The sequence below is a fragment of the Arvicanthis niloticus genome, chromosome 10 (genome assembly GCF_011762505.2).
Source record: "Arvicanthis niloticus isolate mArvNil1 chromosome 10, mArvNil1.pat.X, whole genome shotgun sequence".
NCBI lineage: Eukaryota > Metazoa > Chordata > Mammalia > Rodentia > Muridae > Arvicanthis > Arvicanthis niloticus.
In genome coordinates, this window is record NC_047667.1 from 43,135,879 (window position 1) to 43,159,672 (window position 23,794).

Genomic DNA, 23,794 nt, shown 5'->3' on the forward strand with positions numbered 1-23,794 from the left:
TGAATCAGGGTCCTCTAGGGGAGCGCCGGGGTGTCATGGGGAACAAAACAAAACAGCAAGGGCCCATAATTGCTGAGCCATTTCTCTTTTAATGCAAACATATCTTGAGCCTTCTACTAAGTTGTGTATTTCGGGGGCTTTGGGGGTCCTGCTTGAGATTCCATAATAAAGACATGGAGACAACTGTGTAGTATGAGGCTGTTAGCCTGTTTGCTAGGGCAGTCCCTCAGTTACTCAAGTGCTTTCACCAAGCCTTCCTGACCTTCCTGCTCTTCTTCTGTCCCTCGGCCCCAGCTCCCGCTGCAAGCTCTTTGTCAAAAGCCACTTTCCTTTAGCCTAGAAAAAAAATCTATTAGCCTAGTAGGAGAGGCGCAACAGTCTACTCAACGTGAGCAATCAGCAGCAGGACTACACCCAGTTCAAATCTCAGTGTTCCCTTTTGGCCAGATTAAGGGCAACAAGACCTTCTGTGGCCTCCTCCACTGCAGCCATTCAACATGATAATCTCAGAGAATACTCTTTTGGGGCTTCTAAGGAAGTGACAAACATACATATCCTGCTGGCACAGCGATTAACAATTGAGAATACAGGGACACACTTTCATAGCTGGTTGATACAATATGTGTGGGGGGGTAGGTTACCCCAATAGTTGTAAACTGTCTTATACTGTTTCCCATACCTGCTGCTCCAAACACTATACGCCGTGCTTAATAAAAGTTGGGTAATTGGTTCTGAGTAACATGGCACAGGCTGACAGTTATGACTTTAACTGACCACTAGGGGACAGCAAGCTGCAACTTTTGATTTCACCGGCAAAATTGAGTGTCCCCTGTGGAAGATCGATTTGGCTTTGCCCAGATGTGTGGTAGGCCTTGTTTCTGGGAGTTCCTGAAGCATCTGGTTGGTAGGTGGTGGGAGGAGATGAATCTCATGCTGGAGAGAATTTATATGATGCTATTATAAGGTCAGTAAATGCTCCCTTCCTTCCACGGATACTGCCAAGGCTGCTAGCCAGACAGTGGCTCTTTTTCTTTTTCCTTTCCTTTCCTTTCCTTTCCTTTCCTTTCCTTTCCTTTCCTTTCCTTTCCTTTCCTTTCCTTTCCTTTCCTTTCTTCCTTCTTCTTCTTCTTCTTCTTCTTCTTCTGCTTCTTCTTCTTCTTCTTCTTCTTCTTCTCTCGCTCTCTCTCTCTCTCTCTCTCTCTCTCTCTCTCTCTCTCTCTCTGACAGACCCCAATTTGTAGCTCAGGCTGGCCTGGAGCTTTCTATGTAGCCCAGCCTGGCCTCAAACATGTAGCAATCCCCCTGCATGAGAATCTCAATTGCTGGTATGTAAGGTGTGACGCTGCCATACTAGCTTTGAAAGCCTTAGTCTACTCTGCTGGGATTTTTTAGAATACAAGGGCTTGTGGGAAAGCCTTGTAAGAACAGTGCTTCCCTGCACTAGACTCTGGCCTCCCCTCTGTCAGTTTTAGGGCTTAATGGCTTAGTGGCTTAATTAAAATGTGTCAGAGAGCACCACAGGAAGAAACAGCTGACTGACAGCTTGGGTTTGAGCCCAGTTGTACCCTACACAGCCACCCCATCTTGGAAATTCACCCTTTGGCCTTGGAAAACGGACACAAAAAAGCTTGCAAATGATGGGGAGGGGAAGTGAGATGCCACATGCATCTTTCAGACAAGTTTGTTGGTTTGCTTTTTTGTTTTTAATTTTAGACAGCAGGGTCTCATCCTGCCGTCTAGCCTTTCCCAACATTTACCATGTAGCCCAGAATGCCCCCAGCTCTCAACCATTTCCCTGTCTCAGCCTCCTAAGTACTAGGGTTGCAGGTATGAACCACCACACCTGGCTTGTGTGTGTGTGTGTGGGTGTGTGTTTATTTGTTTGAGACAGGGTCTGACTAAGTAGAACAGAGTGGTCTCAAACTCACAAAGATCTGCCTCCCTAGTGCTGGGATTAAAGGTGTGTGCCACCATGCCTGATGCCCTTTGATATTTTTAAAGACCCTACCAGGCATGGCTATAGGGGAAAGGGAGAAAGCTCGAGCATTTCTTGGCTGCTTAAATGTCGCCTTAAACCTGTAAGGCATGTATAAAATGTATGACATGAACTAAGGAGGCCCAGTTCATTTCCCTGAGGGCCTGGTACTAACAATACAATTTGAACTTAAATTCCCACACTTAGCGGTTCCTATTATTTCAGGCAGGGTCACTGACCTTTTTTTCAATTAGATGTAAATGACAATAAATCCTTACACCTAAATAGCATGGCACAGCCTACCAGGCTCTTCCATTTATTTATTTATTTATCTATTTATTTATTTATTTATTTTTGGTTTTTCGAGACAGGGTTTCTCTGTATAGCCCTGGCTGTCCTGGAACTCACTCTGTAGACCAGGCTGGCCTCGAACTCAGAAATCTGCCTGCCTCTGCCTTCCAAGTGCTGGGATTAAAGGCACTTGTAAAGGCACTAAAGTGCGCCAGCACCGCCCAGCAGGCTCTTCCATTTATATTCCCTCTTATGCTGGATAGATTTAAAGATGGCTCCTGATAATCCCCATCCCTGGCAGTCAGGCCCTGTACACTGCCCTTCTCTCCAGTGTGAATGTAACTATGACTTGCCTCTAAGAATCTGTAAAAGGCAGCAAAGATAATAGGATAAAAAGAGAGTAGGCAAGTTCAAGGTTCATGCTTCTTTTTCATGAAGCAACTTTTTCCCTTTGCTGGCTTAGATGCACTGAGCTGCTATGTTGGGAGATCCATGTGACCAGAGGTTGCAGGCAGACTGCAGCCAATGGCTAACTGGAAACTGAGGTTCTTTGTCCATGGCTCAGAAGTAACAGAGCCATCATCACAGCATCCATACATAGCATGCATGAGAACAGAAGCAAGTCTGTTTCCCATCCAGCCACTCAAGCTTCCAGACGACATCACAATCCGAAACCTCAGATGCAGGCTCTCCACCAACGCCGAAGTAGTGGCCTTAGCTTTGCATAGCAGAATTCCAGACACACAGAAACTCTGAGATGTTCTATGTGCATGGTTTTAAGCTGCTACATTTGTTTCATAGCAAAAAAATAACTAATATACCTTCTTGCACCGTTTCAAAAAAAAAAAAAAAAATCTCACAACACAGGTGGAGAAGCCAGATTCCTCAGAGATCTATCTAAAGTCACAGGGTAGCAGGTAGGTATCTGAGCCAGGCTCTCAAGGCTGGTGCCGTGGGCCCTCTGCCTCTTGAGTAGCTTCATGAGAAGGAGAATAAAGTTCCTGTATTCCTACCCAAATCCTCTCAGAGCTGGACAGAACAACTCAGTGGTGGCCAAAACAAAGGATAAATGTCATCAAAGAGGAAAACTTGTCCACTAAAGAATTCTGAGGGCCTGTTCTCTGAGTCCAAGACTGTTATCGCAGGCCCTCAGCACCCATCTTCCTACCTGGGGCCCAAATCTTCTGGGAGGAAAGCTTTGGCCTGTGCCTTATACTTACAGGAAACAGCTGGAGCAGCGGTGGCTCACTCATGCAGGCTGAACATGAGCAGATAGCAACTGGAGATGCATCATGGCCAAGAGTGTCATCGGTCCCTGCTAGAGAAGACAGGAGTGGGGAAGGTTACTGGGGTGTGGAGGTTGACTGGTCAGACAAGCTAAGGTCTTCAGTTCTCAGAAGCTCATACTCAATTCCACCTCACCCTCGTTTTCTTCTTTTAGCTCTGCTGTCTATAACCCGTCGTCCAGTGCAGGAGCAGAACACTGGACAAGAGGGCCTGGGGCAAGAGGCTCAGTGGGGACAGGAACCCACCCATGACCTTTCAAACTCCACTAAGAAACTCAAGTATGTGTGCAGTCTATGATGCTCAGGTGTCCTGGGCACTAGTGACTGGAGGGGATCCAGTCACTAGTGACATCTATAGAACCACCTACCACTGAGCATGCTCTGCTTCTTTACCCACTGAGGCCAGAGCTGGGTTGGTGCAATCTAAGGCCAGCAAAACTTGGGAGCAGAGCTAGGGAAAAGTTGAAAAGAAGCTATTGGTCACCTAGAGAGGGACCGTGTCCACACACCACCCCCCTCCTCTTCTACCTGGGTAGTTCTTGCTCCCAATGCTGTACATGCTTAGCCTTGCTTTTCTCAAGGATGCTCCTATTCACTGAGTCGTACGTCAGATGTGAATGGTAATACCTGCTGCAACAGTGGGAGTAGGTCCCGTCTAAGGACAGGCTCAACTCAGACTCCCTTTCATGAGCTAACTCCCTCCCTTGCTGGCTTTAATGCAGCAAGCGGTTATGTTGTAAGGCCTATTTGGCCAGACTTTGTCAGGGTCCAAGTGGGAACTGAAGCCTTCTGGGCTCCTACTGAGTTTTGAGTGAGATTTCAAAGCATATTAATAAGAAGTCAGAAGACCACAGAGTATTCAGGAAGGTTTCCCCCATTCTGGCCAGGAGCTGAATCTACAGTTGAAATATAAGGAGTCTGTTTCAGGATCTAGCCCCACACCCCACACAAATAGCATGGATCAGGAATCTGGTGAAGAGCTAGAGAGGAAATCTCTCTGGCAAAGCTATTGCTGATCCGTGAATGCCCCCTTCCCACCCCTGAGGGAGAAGAGCTGTGGAAAATCCCAGTATTCTACCCAATAGTTAATATGACAATTCCAACGGGTGGCTCCCAGATACCCAAGGGCTAAGCAAAGAGTTACCAAGGGCCCCTGGGATGGAGCTTGTGTATTTGACTGAACTAAAAGAACTTCACAATATCACTCAGATGCACAAAGGCAAGGGTCAGAATTTAAGCTCCTCTCAGTTCTCTAGCCAAGAAGAGTACACACTATCCTGACTATCCTGGCAACGAGAATAATGAAAACGAGAGTCACGAAGCCACAGAAACACACACACACACACACATCTACAATAAAAATAAAAGTAACGGATACATTCAACAAGCGTGATGCATGGGTTATGCTCAAGAACACGTTTTTGAGACTCCTTTTAAAGGACAGTCAGTGGAGAAGTCTCTCCAGCTCCCCTCTCAACAAAACAAACATCACAACAATCCCCACAAATCACACTGTTGCTTGTGTTTTTACAGACTGTGGAGTGCCAGTCATAAGTCAGCATCCTCTAGGCCAATGGGATGGCTTTTGCCTCTGGCAGAAGTGGCTGGAGAGGTCCCTCTTCTGTCCACAGCAGCCCTCCATCTTTCTGTATTTACCTGTTCCCATGATTTTCAGTGTAGAAATATGATTCGTGGACATGCAAAGGCCCTTAAGAGAGCTCCCCCCCCCATCTTATTTAACCAGAAGAAGCCAAGTTCAGAGAGGATGAGTAACTTGCTTAACCACACAGCAGGGTAGAGACAGATAAACCTGGAGAGGCACTGGGGATGGAGCATCCTGACTCTGGTCCTGCTGTCTGTCCTTCCAGAAGGGCTATACAAATTTCACTGGGAGCTGAGGTGTCGCCCTGGAGTGCACTTTCTTGAATCAGATTAGTAGTAAGGATCAACCAAGTCACAGGTTAAGAAGCAGAGACCTCAAACCTCCCAGAGCCACACCCACAGTGGGCGGAGTCTGCATTGTACTGGGCTCACATCTTGCCATTTGGCCCTTTGGGGAAGTGATACAGGTCTTTGGGAGGTTTCAGTCTGGAGGCAGCGGGTGGGAAGCCTGTAGGAGGGGTGACCTTGCAGAGTTGGTGGCATCATCTGGTACCCACGTCAAGACTGGTTCTGGGTTCTGTGTCCATGGGGCCAAGTACACTAGAAGTCCTGAGGTGGGAATTCAGAAGAGCCAGAGGCACATCAGCCTGGGAAGTGAAACATAGATGGGGAAGGCCACTCTCCATTAGACTAGAAATCTCTGCTCTCTCAAAGGGACGCCCTACCATCAGTAACCCCAAAGAGTCACCTCACTCACTTCCTGGGTGACTAAAGATGTGGAAGGCAGGCTGCAGCTGCACCAAAGTATGTGATTAATGGCCTCTGCCCCTGCTCCACCCCGTTAGGAACACAAGTTAACTGAGTGGGGGCTAAGCACCAGCTGATGTTAATTTCTTCCGATGCAATTAAGCCTTCTCCAGTCACTTATTAACTGGCGAAATCCACACAGCAGGTTAGCAGCTGGAGGAAAGGGATTGTTGTTTCCTTGTAAACTGTCTGGGACAGCAAGCCTCAGGCCAGGCTGGTGGGAGAGGGAAGCATTGGCAGGGTGGGGGAGGAGGATGAAGCACAAGAACCTGTTGTTTCCGTGCTCATGCCCATGGCCCAGCCCTGACTCTCGGATGAAGAGTCCCTTTTGCCCCAGGTAAGTAACTACAGGCTCTCAGAGATGTGTGCTGTTTGAAAAGCAACCGCCTGCAAATCATCAAGGAGAGTCAAAGCCATGCCATAAAAGGGGGCCTCCATCATGTCACCTTGGCCTTGGTGTGCCCTAAGACCATGCAGGTCCTTGTGACTGAGACATTCAGACACAACCCACGATAGGAGCAACTTCAACTCTACAAGAAAAAGAGCAGGGGGCAGGATCTGTGATGGTTCTAAATACACTCAAGTTGACAGTGAAGGTTAACCGTTAGAACTCCACCCCTTGCCACCCAAAGGCATAGTTTTAAATCCTGGGCCCCTAAAGCCCCATTTTCAACTCATAATGCAAATGCATTTCATCCACTTTAAAAGTTCTCAAAGGCTTTTAACAGTTTGACACTGTTTAAAAGTTCAAAGTCACTTCTGAAATGCAAAGCTGTCTTGTTTTTATTTCTGTGAGTTTGTGCATGCGAACATATAAGATTGCATATGTGACAATTCATGTGGAGGCCAGAGGTTGACATCAGGAGTCTTCCTCAGTTGCTTTCCACCTTATTTTTTGAGGGTCTTTAACTTGAACCCAGAGTTTGCTGGTTTGTCTGGTCTAGCTAGCCGTGTTGCTCCAGAGTCCCTAAGTGTTGGGATTTCAGGTAGGCCATTATGGCTGCCCAGCATTTACACTGGTGCTGTAGATACAAACTAAGGTCCTGATGCCCTCATGATAAGCACATCACTCTCTGAGCCATCTCCCTCATCTCAGGGCAATCTCTTAAGTGTGAGCTCCTATGAAATATATATATTCATTCTATGCTTTAACATATACAGTGGCACAGAGAAAATAATTCCCCTTCCACTCTTTTTATTATTATTATTATTATTATTATTATTATTATTATTTTGGTTTTTTCGAGACAGGGTTTCTCTGTGTAGTCCTGGCTGTCCTGGAACTCACTCTGTAGACCAGGCTGGCCTCAAACTCAGAAATCCGCCTGCCTTTGCCTCCCAAGTGCTGGGATTAAAGGCGTGCGCCACCACCGCCTGGCCACTCTTTTTTTAATATTGAATTTTATTTACTTTTTTGTATATGTACATGTTTGGTGTATGAACTTTCATGGTGTGTGTGGGTATGACTATGTGCAGGTATGTGTATATGTATGTGTGTGTGAGAGTGTGTGTGTGGGTGTGTATGGGTATGTGAGTATATGTGTATGTGTTTGTGAGTGTGTGTTTGTATGTGTGTGTGAGTGTGTGTGTGTGTGTGTGTGCATGTGTGCGTGTGTGCATGTGCCTGAGGTGGACTCTGGGAGTCTTCTTCCATTGCTGTGCACCTCACATATTGAGGCACAGTCTTTCACAAATCCAGAGCTCTCCATTTCGGTTGGTCTGGCCAGTCAGTTTGCTCTCAGGGTTCCTGGCCTCTGCCTCACGTGGGCTGGAGGTGGGCGACCAAACCCTCGCAACTGGTTCTCACATTTGCAAAGCAATTATTTTCCCTGTGGAGCCATCTCCCCAGCCCTGGCTGTAATCTGTTTAATGGTAAGAGTTGGTTTCATACTTGCCTTGTCTGCAACTTTAAAGTTACCACACGTCTTTCCTTACCAAATAGCACGCTTCTCGTGGGTGGTTTTGAGCTATTATATGCGTGCTGGGAATTGAACCTGGGTCCTCTTCAAGAACAGCAAATGCTTTTAACCTCTGCTTCATCTCTCCAGTCCTCAAGTACTTTTAAAATCAACGAGAGGGAATCTCAATTTCCCCAATAACAATGGTGCTACCTGCAGTTAGTGTGGGTCTTTCTTCCTCCCTTCTTCATCTCTGGAAATACCTTCACAGTCATATCCAAAAATTATGCTTTATTAATGAGTTGGTATTAACTAGTCCAATCTACATTAACCATCACAGGACTTGAGCATCTCACTTTTTAGCAGTGGGCAGAGCACTGAGACAGGAAATCAACAAAGAACAGCAGAGGCAAATCATACTTCATGTCAACATAAAGCCCAACCAACTCTGTTTTTGAAGAATCCCCATATTGTGCAAGACCAGGGGCCAAACTCCAATTCCAGGAAGACAATCACAAAGTCCACCTGAGCAATCATCCTATGAACCGACCCCCTTAGCAACAGCCAGGCTACAATAGCAGGATCCAGGTACATGGAGATAACCTAAGACATCCTGCAGAGAATAGATAACTTCGCCATCCTGTTCAGCAGGTGGTTCCGTCCCGGTGTTTGGTTCCTGCAAATTACACCAGGAATGCAGTTTTTAAAATATTAACCTGTTGACCCCTATGGAAATTCCCCAAGCTTGTACCCCTAGACTCAGGGCTCTCATTCTGACCTGCTCCAATGAGGATGGTGAGAGACCTTGCTTGCAAACTCGTAATAAAGAACAGTATGTGTTTGCATCAGAATTGGCTTCTTGGTGGTTTTGGAGGTCCCTGTAACTTGAGCATAACATCAAATGTATCTAACAGATATCCATAGAACATTCCATCCAACCACTGCCAAATACACATTTTTGACATCAGTTCATGGAACATTCTCCATGATAAATGATATCACAGGCCACAAAACACGTTTCAGCAAGTTTTAAAAGTTACAGTTCTATTAAATACCTTTTCATGCCACCATACAATAAAACTAGAAACCATCGGCACTGATACCAAAACATGGAAAAGAGTTTATTTGGGAAAAAAAAAATGGATCAAGGAAGAAATCCAGGAACAAAAATTAAGATTTCTGAGACAAGTGAAGATGGCAACATTATATTGAACTATATTAAATATAACACAAGCACGTTGAAGAGGGACACTCATAGCAATCAATGGTCCCATCAAAAAGGTAGGAAGATATTAGGGGCTAGAGAAATGGCTCAGTGGTTAAAGAACGTGCTGTTCTTGTAGACAACTGAGGTTCAATTCCCAGGACCCACATAGTGACTCACAGCCATCCACAGGCACACATAGGTGCACATATACACATGTAGGCAAAACATTCATCCACAAAAATACATTCTTTAAAAAGACAGGACGATGGAGAGATGGCTCAGTGGTTAAAAGCATTTACTACACTTTCAGAGGACATGAGTTCTGGACCTGGACACACATATGGTGACTCACAGCCACCCATGCTTCTATTCTAGAGGATTCCACACCATTTTCTAGCCTCCTGGGTACTGTGTGCATGCAACACACACACACACACACACACACACACACACACACACACAATGCATAGGCATGTATGTTGACAAGACACTCATACACATAAACTGAGTAAACTTTAAAAAAGAAAGATATCAGATAAAGTATTTCTATGTCTCAAGGGACTAGAAAAGTAAGAACAAATTAAACTGATGATCAATAGAAGTAAAGCAGTAACAAATACCAACGCAGATATAGATGAAACAGAGACAAACACATACCAAGATCAATAAAAGACAGAGCTGGCATTTTGAAAGGACAGAAGACAGACAAACCCTTAGCCAGAAGCAGGCTGACCTTTCCCCTCTTCTGGTCAACTAGTTCAGCTCATCTTCTGAACTGTGCAGATGAAGGGAACAGGCAAGCCAGCAGGTACCCTGCTGTTTGGTTGCTGCAAGTTTGAGGGGTCTAAGAAAACAACTTGAGTATACTTGGCTGTGGCCCTTTAAACACCCCAGCAGTTAGGCAGTGCTCAAGGCTCTTGGGCATTGGCCATTCTCTTACATTACAAGTTTGGATGGAGCTGTCTCTTCACCGGTGAGTGACACTGTCTTTACTTGTGGTGATGATGAAATGACAGAGGCAAGCTCGAATCTGAGCCCCTTATCTGTGGTACACGGGCCATACTGACGGCAAAGACCAGCTTAGTAAAGGCAGGAATTTGAGGCTGGTATATCTGGCACAAACCAGCCCAGCCTTATTTCAAAGGCTTCTTTGGAGAACAGAGCGTAAGAACTACTGCCTGAACCTGCCTTGATGTTGGAAACCAGGTGACATTTCCACTTTAACCCCATATACTCACAGAAAGACACAACTCTGGACTGAGTTCTGAGCAGAAGGGTCTCAAGAGAGTAAAGACGAGGGTAGCCTGGGTTCTTGCCAGGTCCTGCCAGGTGATGTTGAATGTGGATGAAGCTTCAAGAAACTCTTGCTGGGGTCCCTTTTCGCTGTCTTTCAAGATCCTGGCCTTTTTCAACTCATGGATGGTCTGTCAATGATGCCCTATATTCAATCACATAAATTATGCCCGATAGTTACCTATGAGGAGGAATACTTCTGTTAAGTTAGGCAATTGGGACTGACAATAGCTACCTAGTGTGTGGCAGTGTTTCATAGTCTGACTGGATGCCCAGGGCATCATTAACACAGTACCAGTATCTCCATGCCTGTGGCTGGGTTCATGTTTCTTTCTAAGGAACTTACTCTCAGCTCAGTTTGATTTCTTTTTTAATTTACAAGCACAGGAAAGCACCCAGTCCCATCAGAGCCAATTTCAAGACCTTTGAACCATTTCGAGCTGTGAGTTTTGAGCTAGTCTCAGACCTGTCTCACCAAGATGCCTTGCAACTTGACAAGACATTGTCAAGACCTGGGGTTTCACAGTGCCCTAATTAGCATTAAGCCAGCAGGCCACAGACTGTGTGAACACTCACATTCTGTATCTTGTTTCTAGGCCTCATGCTCTTGTCTCATACTCAGCATCCATGAGACGAACTCATACATCATTATACAGATGGATCATAAACCTTCTGCCTTTTAAACGACTCCTAGACTTTTGGAAGTTTATTGCATGCACTGTGTGTGTGTGTTCATGTTCCTGAGCACGTGCACCTGCGTATGCATGCTTTTGTACTTATGCCACAGCCCAAGTGTGGAATCAAAGGACAATATGTGGGAGTTGGATCTCTCTTTCCACTATGTGAGGCCCAGGGATAACATCCAGGTCATCAGTCTGGTAACCCATCTTACTACTCTAGGCTGCCCTCAAACTCGTGACCCTCCTTTCTCTACTTCTTCAGTATGTCCTACTAGCATCCTACTAGCCCGTGCCACAACAACTACCTTCTCTAAAAACAATGTGTTGACTATATTATGGCTAATAACTGATGATGGCAGCTTACAGAGAATGGACAATCCCAGGGCGGACCTATTGGCACTCAGCCAATCTAGTGAAGAGTAAATAGACAGAGTAGGGAGAGCCTTGCCTAAGAGAAGCTGTTGTAGAAAGGATGGGGACTTCTAAAGCCAAGAAAAAAGCCAGGTTCAAAACTAAGTGTTTTAGTTAGGATAGTAGACAAAGGTTCTGGTTAGTCAACAAAATGATGGACTGGGTATTAGGTCTATCTTGTACCTCACTGGTACAAATAGGAATAATTATGCTCTAACTGTATTTTGAGAGAAAAGTTTTATCTTAACAGGAAGAGTGATATGTAGGAGGAGCTAAGGGGGAAGGAGTACCGAGAGGAAGAGATGGAGTAAGGAGAGGAGGAGATGAAGGAGAGGAAAAGCTAGGTGATGGGGGGGGGGGGGGCAGAAGGCAGATGTTCACGTGTCTCCACCAGTCAAAGATAGTTTATATATCTAGGTTGGGTATTGGGTTACACTTCTGATTGAGCATTACAAAACTTATAAAGCCTTTGATTAACATTTTAAAAATTGTATAAAAGCAAAAAGGAAAAGGGGGCATGGGATAGGGGTTTTCTAGGGAGGGGAAATGGGGAAAGGGGATGGCATCTGAAATGTAAATAAAATATCCAATAAAAAAAGAATTAATGAATGAGAACATTTGCAGAAAAAAATAATTAAATTGTTGAGAATATTAAAAAAAAAAAAAGGATGGGGACTAAACCTTGTTAAATATTGTCTTTGTCACTATTCTATTGCTGTAAGAGACACCATGGCCAAGGCCACCTAGAGAAAAAAAAAGCATTTAATTTTGAGGTTTGCTTAGGTTTAGTCTATAATCATGGTGGGGGGTGGTGTGGCTGGCAGGTATGGTACTGGAGAAGTAGCTGGAAGCTCTATATCCTGATCCACAGGAAGGAGAGAGAGAGAGAGAGAGAGAGAGAGAGAGAGAGAGAGACAGAGACAGAGACAGAGAGACAGAGACAGAGACAGACAGAGAGAGACAGAGACAGAGACAGACAGAGACGGAGACAGAGAGACTAGGTTTTGAAACCTCAAAGCCCACTTTAAGTGACATCCTTCAACAAGGCCACCTCTCCTAGTCCTTCTAATCCGTCTTAAACAGTTCTACTTCAGTCACTAAGCATTCAAATGTGTGAGCCTATGGGGCCATTCTCATCAAACCGACACAAATACCTAAAAGCTGTTATTTGGAAGAGGGGTTCATTTTGTCCCGCATTTATATTCCATAAACCATGTGACTCCCTGCCTTTCTTTTTCTTTCCTTCCTCATGATATTTCACAGGGATTCCTTTTCCAACCATCTTCATCTTTGAAGTGTCATTTCTTCTGTGTTTCTCCAGGAGCCAGTTGTCCCTCCTTCACAATGTATTTTTAATAAATTACCTTTCATTCACACAGTAGAGTGTACGTTTCCAAAGAACAAGAGTAGGGGTCCATTTCATATTCCATACGTGATCCAGAAAAGATGTTGTGTGCATGCATTATAGGATGAATGCATGGATAAGTTTTAGGTAGCGGGTATTTTGCTTGTTTTGTATTTTAAAACAGGGACTCACTATGAAGACAGGCTGGCCTCTTACTTAGCATAACTCTCCTGCCTCAGTTTCTACAATACTGGGATTAAAAATGTAAGGCACCAGCTCTGAGTTGGTTGTAATGTGATGTCTGTGGGTGGTGAGAATGATCAGCAGCTTCATTTTATTAACAATACAGAGAACAGGTGACTTGTCTTAAGTCACACGGTTCTGCTGGGGCTGGCTTACATGTTCAGAGGTTCAGTCCATTATCAACAAGGCAGGAATATGGCAGCGTTCCTGTAGATGTGAGGCTGGAGGAGCTGAGCGTTCAACATCTTCGTCCACAGGCAGAGAGAAGACTAGCTTTCAGGCAGCTAAGAGAAGGATCTCCAAGCCCACCCCCATAGTGACACAACTACTCCAAGGCCACACCTACTCCAACAAGACCACACCTCCTAATAGTGCCACTCCTTGGGCTAAGCATATTCCAACCACCACAGGAAGCTCAGTGGTTACGAATACTGGCTGCTCCTGCAGAGGACCCAGGAGCCCACCACTAGGCTCACAACTATCTGTAACTCTAGTTCCAGGGGATTTGGTACTCTCTTCTGGCCTCTACAGATACCAGACTTGCACATGGTGCACAGACATCCATGTAGGCAAAACACACATGTACACAGATAATAAAATTACAATCTCAAATAAATTAAAACTATTGTAGTGACTCATCACTAATGACAACCTCACTTTTACGTTACAAAAAGGGACGCTGACGTTTAGAAAGAGTAGGAAACTAACCCAAGGTCACATATCTGGTGAGTGACCCAGTCAGCATTTGCTGTGAAGAGATTCCCTGGATCACGGCAAGTCTTATAAAAGAAAGAATTGAATCGGGGTTTGCTTACAGTTTCAGAGGGCCAGTTCATGATTATCACGACAGGGAACATAGTATGCATGGCTCTGGAGCAGTAGCTGAGAGTTAAATCCAAGTGTGAGCTTTTGAAACTTCAAAGCCCACCCCCAATGACACACTTCCTCCAAAAGGCCACACCTCCTAATTCTTCTTATCTTTCTCAAATAGTGCCACTCCCTGATGACTCAAATATCTGGTTCTGTGGGGACCCTTCTTATTCAAACCACTGCAAGGACAAAGGTCATTAGCCTTTACACTTCCTAACTCTGCAGAATAAATCGTCGTCACACTTTCCACTATCAAAATGTTGTTTCCCGACTAGGAAGACAAGACTTTGAATCCAAATAAAGTAACACTGTTCAGCAGTGAGGAAGCTGGACACAAAGACCTAATGACTGTGAGACCATCTGACGATTGTCAAGCATTTGGTAAGAACTTGATTTTTGCCACGTGAGTGGCAGTACATGACTCTCTCCCACTTAAAGTCTTGCTCCTAATACATGTTGCTGAGGTAGGAGGGTCTCCAGTTTCGGGATATCCTGGGCTGCATAGTGAATTCAAGGCCAGCCCAAACAACATAGGGACACAGTCTTGAAAGAGTCCGGGGATGCAGTTCAGTGGGCAGTGCTTGCCTACACCGTTCCGGTCCCGGGACTTGAATTCTCACATCCCCACCACACATACACCTCAGGCTAGAAATTACTGTCTTGGTAAATATAACACTTAAAAGAACAAGTTCAATTTCAGCATCCTAAGACCCCTCCCCAGAGCTCCATGCTGAAATGTGCAGCATAGGACAGATGGCTCAGCTGTCAACTTGCAATGTTTTCTTCTTTTTCTGCCCAGGACTGAGTCATGTAGCCACAAGAGCCCTCGTGTGCAGAAAGTGTGGACACTCCAACCTGGGTTCCAGGCACTCGGAGCTCCTGTAACCTCAGGAATATGCACGCTATAGGAGACAGGCTGCCATTGGCATGCACGGTTCCTGGAAACACTCTATAGCCACAAGGCCAGGGCAAGGGAGTTGTACAGGAAGCTTCTGGACCGCACAGATGTGTCCTCCCTGATGGGAGCCACAGAGGGCCTCTTTTGCTGGAGACTAGGGACAATGCCACTTCTCACAATGTCCCAGGATGTTAGGTCCCTCGGGTTTCTCCTTTCTTTTGCCTGTCTCTGTTTTGTGAAGATAATGTGTTATCTGACTTAAGATTCAACTCCTCTGTCTGGGACTCAATGTCTAGCCTGGTTGCGTATTAGCTGAGTTTAAAGGGGCTTTGCTGGGACTTTGAGTGCTAGGTCTTAAGGACACTACTAGGGAGACCGGATGATGGACCGGGCTTCCAATTCAGACCCTGTCCTTTGTGTTCATTTCTCACTGGCTGGAGGCTCACACATCTAACTCCTTCTTAAGGATGCCCTGGGGTCAGATGTGGTGGTGCACACTTTTAATCCCAGTACTTGGGAAGCAGAGGCAAAAGGCCAGCCTGGTCTACAGAGTGAGTTCCAGCACAGCTACAAAGATAAACCCTGTCTTGAAAGACCAAAAAGAAAAAAGTATGCCCTGGGATGCTAGGAGACTGGGAGGTGGTGGCACATGCCTTTAGTCCCAGCACTTGGGAGGAAGAGGCAGCAGGATCTCTATGAGTTCAAGGCTAGCCTGGTCTACAGAGTGAGCAGCCAAGGCTATACAGAGGAACTCTATCTCAGGGGAGGGTGTGGGGGTGTGTGAGAATATGCCCTGGGATTTAGAGGAATTTTCCTTCTTGATACTGCAACTCTTTCCTGCCTATCTCTCCTCTTCCCTTGTGCTCTGACATTCTTCAGGACACCATTTGTGGGCCTGCTGAGCCTGAACAGGAGCTGCCTGCAGTGAACTTTTTCTAGAGAAATCTCAACCTGCATGGCTGCCATCTACTCAGGTCTGGAAAGGGGAAAATTGGTCTATCAGAGGAGATAGCAGCCACAGAGTCTTTCTGAGTGAGCCTGGTTCATTCAACCAAGTCTTCTTTTATCCAGCTTGTTTCTGGTGTGGGTTGGAGGGATTTACGAAGTACAGGTTGACAGTGTCAATTCTGGAGATCATCAGTCCGACTTGGACTGAAGTATTGACTCCATAGCTTACTGGCTGTGCAATCTGGGTAAGTCACTCAGTTGGGCCTCAGTTTTTTCCTCTAAGATCTCTAAAATGGGGATAAGAATAACCATGTCACAGGTCATGGAGAGGCTTTGTGAGGAAGTCCACAAAAAAGTTCACATTTTCAGCAGGAGACTCATAACAGTTGCTAAAGAAAGAAAGGAAGGAAGGAAGGAAGGAAGGAAGAAAGAAAGAAAGAAGGAAGGAAGGAAAAGGGAGAGAGACAGAATAGAGAGAGAGAGAGAGAGACAGAGAGAGTGAGCTTCACATGTGCCTGTGATACCAACACTTGAAAGGTAGGGATAGGAGGGCTGGGACTTCAAGGTGATCATTCCCTACATGGTGAGTTCAAGGTCAGCCTGGGCTACATGAGACCTCGTCTCAATGACAAAGCTAGCTGCTGCTGCTGCTGGGGCTGTTGCTGCTGCTGCTGTCTCAGAATATATGGTCAATTTGACCTTGCTCTGAGTCAAACTATTTTTCTGTGTCTACAGGCAAGCTGTTTTGTGTCAGCCATATTGGATTGCTGGTGGGCATGAAACAAAAGGGTTACAGCCTAGCTAGGGGTGAGCTCATTGGGTTTTTTTTCCCTTCATATACTGGCCCTGAAAAATATTCATGGTCATAACTAACTTTTAGCTTCCAGATCTAAGCTACAGCCCCAATCGATCAGTCTTGGGCTGTGCGTTCAATAAATCAGCCCTTTTTAACGAAGATCGGTGTCTGAGTGGTTTGTGCGGCAGTTCCCAGACCACAACACTTTCCATGGGTGGTTCTGCCTGCTTAAAAAAATAATTTACTTTTTATTTATGTGTATGTATGTGTGCCTGGGTGAGTTCATGTACACTATACTCCAGTAGGTGACCTTGGAGGGCAGAGGGTGTCAGATTGCTCACAGCTGGAGTTAAAGGCCTTTGTGAGCCGCCTGGATGTAGGTGCCTGAAACGCAACTCAGCTCCTCTCAAGCAGCAAGTACTCTTAACCACTGAGCCATCTCTCCAGCCCTCATTCTGCCTTCTGATACCACCAGGACCCACCCCCTCAGAGGTAGCCCCACCCACAGTGAGCGGGGAGGCCCTCCCACATCACTCAACTATTGAGAAAATGTCCTATAGACTTGCCTACAGGCAATCTGATGGAGGCATCTTCTCAGTTGAGGAAACTCTAGATAACTCAAGCAAGCCTGTGTCAACCTGATAACAACCAAGAAGCAGAGAGGCTTGTAGGAGAGTTCTTGTGGCAGAGAGGCCCACCAGAAGGCTGGGCTCTCTGTGTCAGTGTGGGCCTGGAGGATGGAGGCTGTTTGTGCTGAAAAAACTGTCCCAGGGCATTAAGAGCTAGGTCCTAGACACAGCATCACAGACATAGACTGCAGTTTTCTCTGCTGGCTGGACACCCTGCCTGGTAGGTGAGGCAGGCATGAGAGCTAGGCCTTCTACTTTAAGCAGTCAGAGCTGGAGTGACTTGGTTGCACACTTGCTGGGCTTCCCTTTTGATGACATCCTCTCCAGCCTCTAGCCCTCCACTTATGTGTTTCTACACCTTGCTAAATCAGATAACAAACATCATCACCTCAACCCTTCAGGATCCCGGCAATGAGTCGTGTCTGCCAATGTAGACGAGAGAAATGGAGGTTGAGAAATCTCGATAGCCAGCTTGTTACGGTTAGTAGTATTAACTCGTCGGACTCTAGAGTCACATAGGAGACAAGTCTTTGGTGTACCTGTGAGAGATTGTCTAGATCAAGGTTGGTCTCTTGAGAATATCTGTGCGGGAGGATCTTGCTTAGGTGGGCAGGACCCTTCCTTCCCCAGGCAGGGATCCTGGATTGTATGAAATATGAAAAACCAAGCTGAGAGTTAACATTTATTGCTCTCTGATTCTTTTTAAAATTAGAATCATGCCAGGTGGTGGTGGCGCACGCCTTTAATCCCAGCACTTGGGAGGCAGAGGCAGGTGGATTTCTGAGTTCGAGGCCAGTCTGGTCTACAGAGTGAGTTCCAGGACAGCCAGGACTACACAGAGAAACCCTGTCTCGAAAAACAAAAACAAACAAACAAACAAATAAATAAAAATAAAATAAAATAAAATTAGAATCATATGTGTGAGTGTTCTGCTGCATGTACACTTGAATGCCAGAAGAGGGCATCGGATCCCTTTATAGATGGTCATGAGCCACTGTGTGATTTCTGGGAGTTGAACTCAGACCTCTGGAAGAGCAGCAGTCTTCTTAACCACCGAGCCGTCTCTCCAGCTCTGCTTTCTGACTCTTGAGGGAAGATGTGCCATGACTGTCTGCCTCAAGCTTCTGCTGCCTTGACCTTCTTGCCATGATGGGGAACCTTCGAACTGTGAACTGAAATAAGCCCTTTGTCCCTTGAATTGCTTTTGTCAACATATTTCATCACAGCAGCAGGAAAAGGACCAAGACATCATCCACAACTTCTAAGAGACAGGGCTAGGCTCCACACCCAAGTCTCTATGCCCCCATCTGCTATGATGTGTTGAACTTATCTGGATGTCAAGATCCACAATGATTATTTCAGGCTTCGGTACATACAAGTAGATGGTAGTTGTGGTGGTTTGAATATGCTTGGCCCACAGAGAGTAACACTATTAGGAAGTGTGTTCTTGTTAGAATTGGTATGTCCTTGTTGGAGGAAGTGTGTCACTGTGTAGCCAGGCTTTGAGGGCTCCTAACGCTCAATCTCTGTCCAATGCAGAAGAGTTAGTCCCCTTCTGGTTTCCTTTGGACTCTTGGCTCCTCTAGCACCAAGTCTGCCTGCATGATGTCATATTTCCCATCAAGATGATAATAGACTGAACCTCTGAAACTGTGAATCAACCCTAATTAAATGTTTTCTTTTATAAGAGTTATCTTGGGCATGGTGTCTCTTCATAGCAATAAAACCCTAAGACAGTCAGTGGAAGAAGAGGTCTTTCCTGTGAGGGTCAGGCTACGGATGCTCTCTTGGGAAGGAGTAAGTGGATTCTAGATAGTTGGCAAATATGGCCTGAAAGTAACCATTGTTTCAACAAAAATTAATATGATTTAGATTCACCAAATGATCAAGCTGGGGAATGATGAGACCGATGGAGAATTAAGTACTTTCAAAATAGTTCCTTTTGGATGGAGGGCTTTTGGTTTTTGCTCTTTCTTGACTGATCAAGGCCTGGTGGGTCAAGATGTGGAGACATTGGAGGCTGAAGGCCAAAACTGCCACCAATGAGCAAGCACACCGTGGGAAAAGTGGTCCCACGATGGTTGGCAAATTTACTTCTGGGGAGAAACACACTGTCATCTGCAGAGGAGTTTCTAGAGAACCAAGCTCATTCATTAACTTGTCTTTGCAATCTCTGGTCTGGAGGACATTGGAGCCATGTCAGAGACTCTGTAACCATCCAGGTCTTCACACTCCATCCAGACCCATCTCCACAGGCTGAATGGTTAAACACACACACACACACACACACACACACACACACACACACACAACACACACACACACACACACACACACACACACACACACACACACACACACACCATGGTGGTACCTACCTGAGAACTGCTGGTCTCTGTCAAGACAACTCTTACTGCTTCCCACTGTCTCCCATCTGGGCCCTGTGGTGAGCTCCCCCCTGAGCCCCAGTACCTTAACCAGTCCCTCCCTCCTCCACTCTGCCATCCAATTAAGTTCCCTAAATCAAGGGATCAAACCTCTCTCATGTTCCCCCTCTTTGTCAGGACAAAGCCTGGCATTCTAGCGCAACTGTGGAATAGAAGGTTGCCCAATTCTCTTTATTTCCTTTCTTTCTTTCTTTCTTTGCTGACAGTTTTATGTAGGTATATAACATATTTTGAATATATTTATCCCCTATTCTTCTCTCTGATCCCCCCTCCCTTTCTGGAAAACTTCTTTTTCAAAATATGTCCCCCTCCAGATCCAATCTTTTGTTACTATGATATGACAATATGTAGACCTTTCTCTACAAATATGTTAGACCTCATTGATCTCTCTCCTAGGGTGCCCTGTTGCTGTAGCTTGGACATACCTGGGCTAGGCCTCATTCTCATGCCCATGGCTATGACAATTTATGCACAGCTCCTGAGTATTTCCTGTTCTCATCCCGCCTGAATATCTGCTGCCCGGCTGTCCTCTGTTGGCATGGCTCCCACGGTTATGTCTCATTTATGTCATTGCAGACTCATTTAGTTGCACCCAACAACTGGGGAGATGTCTGGGGGCAGGGTCCATGTCTCTTTCATTTCTATGTCTTTGGTGATCAGCACATGGTAAGAGCTCTGAAAATACCAGCCGAGAGAACAAATGCATTCTGGTACCTTGACCTGTTATTTATGTCAATTTTAGATCAAGCAAGTCTCAGAATAGACATGTTCAGGATGAACTCTCGAAGCTCAAAGGCCTAATAGCCCAGCTAAATAGCTTACTCTATTTGCTGTAAATTAAGAGTCTTGAGCTAAAGAGATTGTTTAGGGGCTGGGAGACTCTAGTTGGGTTTGCTGCCACTCCTTCCACAGCCACTTAATGCTTTTAAAATAATCTCATTTCAGACATCAATAATTCAGATTTGTATGTCAAAGGATGTCGAAGTTCACCTAATGGGCATTATCAGATTCATCCTCTCACAGTGACCGTGACTGGAAGGTCTTGTACTCTCCTCCTGGCAGCAGGCCTGATATTGCCACAGTGTGGATAAGTACTTCAGCACCTTGCTGTCCCAGCCAGCAACTTCCAATACCAGACCCTTGCCAGTGGACCTTGGCTCCTGGGTCCTGACACACATATTTGTGAGTGTGTGTGGGAGAGATTTGGGGTAAGAAATGCCAGGGCTCACAGAGGCACCAGGCCCTATTGGAAATGCTCAAGAATTGGGGCTTGAAGGATGGATTTAATTCTGAGTTCCAAGTGTAACCTTGGGATAGTTTCTCTCTTTTAAATGGGGCTAATTCTTTTTATATGTTTATGAGTTGTCTTAAGGATCAAATGACGCAATTATCTCAAAGGGCATAGGCAGTTGACACAGTTGTAGCTGAAATTCTGAAAGCCTGAGCTCAGGAATCCCTCTTTGCTATTGAGCACAGGGTTTTGTTTGAAATCATAAGTGCTAGCTAGGTTCTGCTCCCAGCTGCCTAAGAGCTGGGTTAGGCTCCAGTTCAGATTTGGGAAGACTTTCAGGCCAGCAGCCCAAGTGAATGGCTGTCCTTGAAGTAGCCTTCCTTTGATGTGTCTAGAAACTTGCAGATCCATGCCTGGCTCTCGATCTACCCTAGCAGATATGGGACACTGTCATACTCTAGGACATGGGGATGCTTGGCAGGGAACACACCTCAGGCCAAATTCATGAGTGGCCCTAGGAACCTTTTGTGCGAGTTTTAGGAGGTGTGGGAACACCTGAACAAAATGATGTGTGTGTGTGTTGTATACATGTCTGTGTGTGTACATATGTGTGAGAGTTGACATTGGGTGTCTTCTATTGCTCCCACTTAAAAAAAAATCCATTGCATATATACATGTGGGTGCACAGGTGTCACAGCGTGCCTGTGAAGGTCAGTGGACGACTCGTGAGCAGCAGTTTATTCTGAGCGGGTTCCAGAGATCAGACTCAGGTCTTCTGTCCTGCCAGAAAGAACCCTCAGCCACTGAGCCATCTTACCAACCCTCTACATTAGTTTTTGAGTCAGGTCTCTTACTGAATTTGGAACTTACCTATTTGGCAAGGCTAGCTGGACAGTAAGCCTCAGGGGTCCACCTCTCTCCACCTCCTCAGATGTGCCGTGGTTATAGGTACACACTACCTCACCTTTTTATGTGGTTTCTGAGGAGCTTAGCTCAGGTTCTTTGCTTGCATGGCAAACAGGCTACTGACTTGAGCCACCTTCCCAGCCCTGACTTTTTTGATTAATATAATAAATTGGCTGAGATTTAGAAATATATATTAATAATTTTTGGCAAGGGCATGGGGAAATGGACATAAGCGCACTGCTGCATAAGGGTAAACAGAGCCAACCTCTCTGAAAGGCAATTTGGCAACATGAACCGGTTTTAGAGATCAAGAGCTTGGCAATTTCATTTCAAGCATTTATCATAAATGATCATGACTACGGGAAAACTTCAAGTCCAGTAATATTTCCTGCAGCCTTCTATGTGAGGGCAAAATTGGAAGTTATCTAATGTCTAACAACAGGAGAAGGTAACTATATCACCGTCCATGTGGGATACTACAAAAAGCACGGATGTGGGCACCACTGCTGCCGAGCAAGCAGGTTACAGAACAGCAATAATCACTTGAAGCACTTTCCCAAAGAAAAGCAAGTATGTACTCACGTAGCCGGAGTATACCCTAAAGTGTTAATTTTTCCCTCCTTTTTATTTTATTCATTAGAAAGAGTCTTGCCAAGTAGCCCAGCTGGCCTCAGACTGGTGATCCTTCTGCCTCAGCCTCCTGAGTGTGGGATTACAAGTGTGCACAACTCCACCAACCCCACACACTTTTGTTTTTGAAGGGTGGGACTATACATTATTATTTCCTTGTGGTAATTGTCAGCATTTTTCTAAGTTTTGCACTGTGAAGAAAATGTTTGTTGGAGTCGGGGCTGGGCAGCTCAAGACAAACAAGGTATCGAGAAAGCTAAGAATTGCCAGGGTCATTGGAGAGGGTCCACTGTAAAATGAAAAGCTAGGGAGTGCCTCTTTGATCCTGGCCTGGATGTGCTTTCAGTTTATCAAAGGAAGCCTCAGCTGGAGGATGTGGGCGGAGGAGAGCCTGCAGCACAGACTTCCACTCTGGTTTAGAAATGCCTGTATTTATAGCCTGCGCAGTGACCTTTCTAGCTGATTGCAATTTATGGTTTCCTAATTGGTTTTCTGGAAACAAGCAGTTGGTAACTTATACCAGCAGGGTGCAGGGTAGGGGGATGGGGAGTGGGCTGGGATTGGGGGAGGGGGCTTGAACCATTCTTTCTGTGCAGCTTTCCCAACACACTGGATTACGGCACCTTTAATTGATCTGTGAGTCACAGCAAGGAGATGGCGGAGAAGCTAGGCTTGAAATGAGTAATCTCTTTATGGTCTATATTTATGTGTCCTCCCACAGTGACGTGCATGGGCAATTTCTAAGGCTGGGCAGCTTTTCTTTGACATTTGGGACCACCTGCCTGGTAGCCAGGCAACAAGAGTTCAGTGTGCTTGACAGAGTTGAAGGGATAAGACGGGAGAATGAAAGCTACTTCTTAAGTCAGTGCGCTAAAATAGTCACAAGAACGGACCTGGAAGGAAAGGAAGACGGGAGTCTGCCTGCCGCTTCCAGCGTTTGCTCTTGGTGGTGTGTCATCTAGCCGTGGGCTAGCTTGTCAGGACATTCCTTTGGAAGCTTTGTAAAAACAATCTAGTCAATGTTCCTCTATTTTTCCTTCTGATTTTGTGTTTTCTTCAGAAGCTAATAAGGCTGTTTTCTTTTTCTTTCTGAAGCTATACTATAATTACATTTGTCATTTCCCTTTACATACCCCTCCCTGCTCATCTTCAATCCATAACCTTTTCCCTACTGTTATTGTGTGTGTGTGTGTCTATGTGTGTGTGTGTGTTTTTCCTGGATATAATCTGCTCAGCCTGTATAATGTTACTTATGTGTATGTTTTCAGGGCTGGCCATTTGGCACTGGACAGCCAACTGGTGTGCTCTTCTTGGACTAGGCCACTTCCGTTCCCAGCTTTCCTCAGATGCCTGTAGCCAGCTCTGTGTAGGGTTAAGTTCCATGGGCTTTCCCCCATCCAT

At 45.6% G+C, this 23,794-nt stretch overlaps 1 protein-coding gene across 10 annotated transcripts in view; it reads right to left on the reverse strand.

The window, feature by feature from the left end:
* The window catches only part of LOC117715949 (protein FAM163A), an 82,662-nt gene that overhangs the window by 8,098 nt on the left and 50,770 nt on the right, over window positions 1–23,794 (reverse strand). For 6 of the 10 annotated variants that reach the window (XM_076941388.1, XM_076941385.1, XM_034512711.2 and 3 more), the window contains exon 2: window positions 3,487–3,584. The gene's annotated coding sequence lies outside the window, so the exon portion shown is untranslated. Of the gene's footprint in view, window positions 1–3,486; window positions 3,585–10,304; window positions 10,513–23,794 lie in introns of those variants that run through there. The other 4 variants (XM_076941386.1, XM_076941384.1, XM_076941387.1 and 1 more) reach the window with 2 other exon arrangements.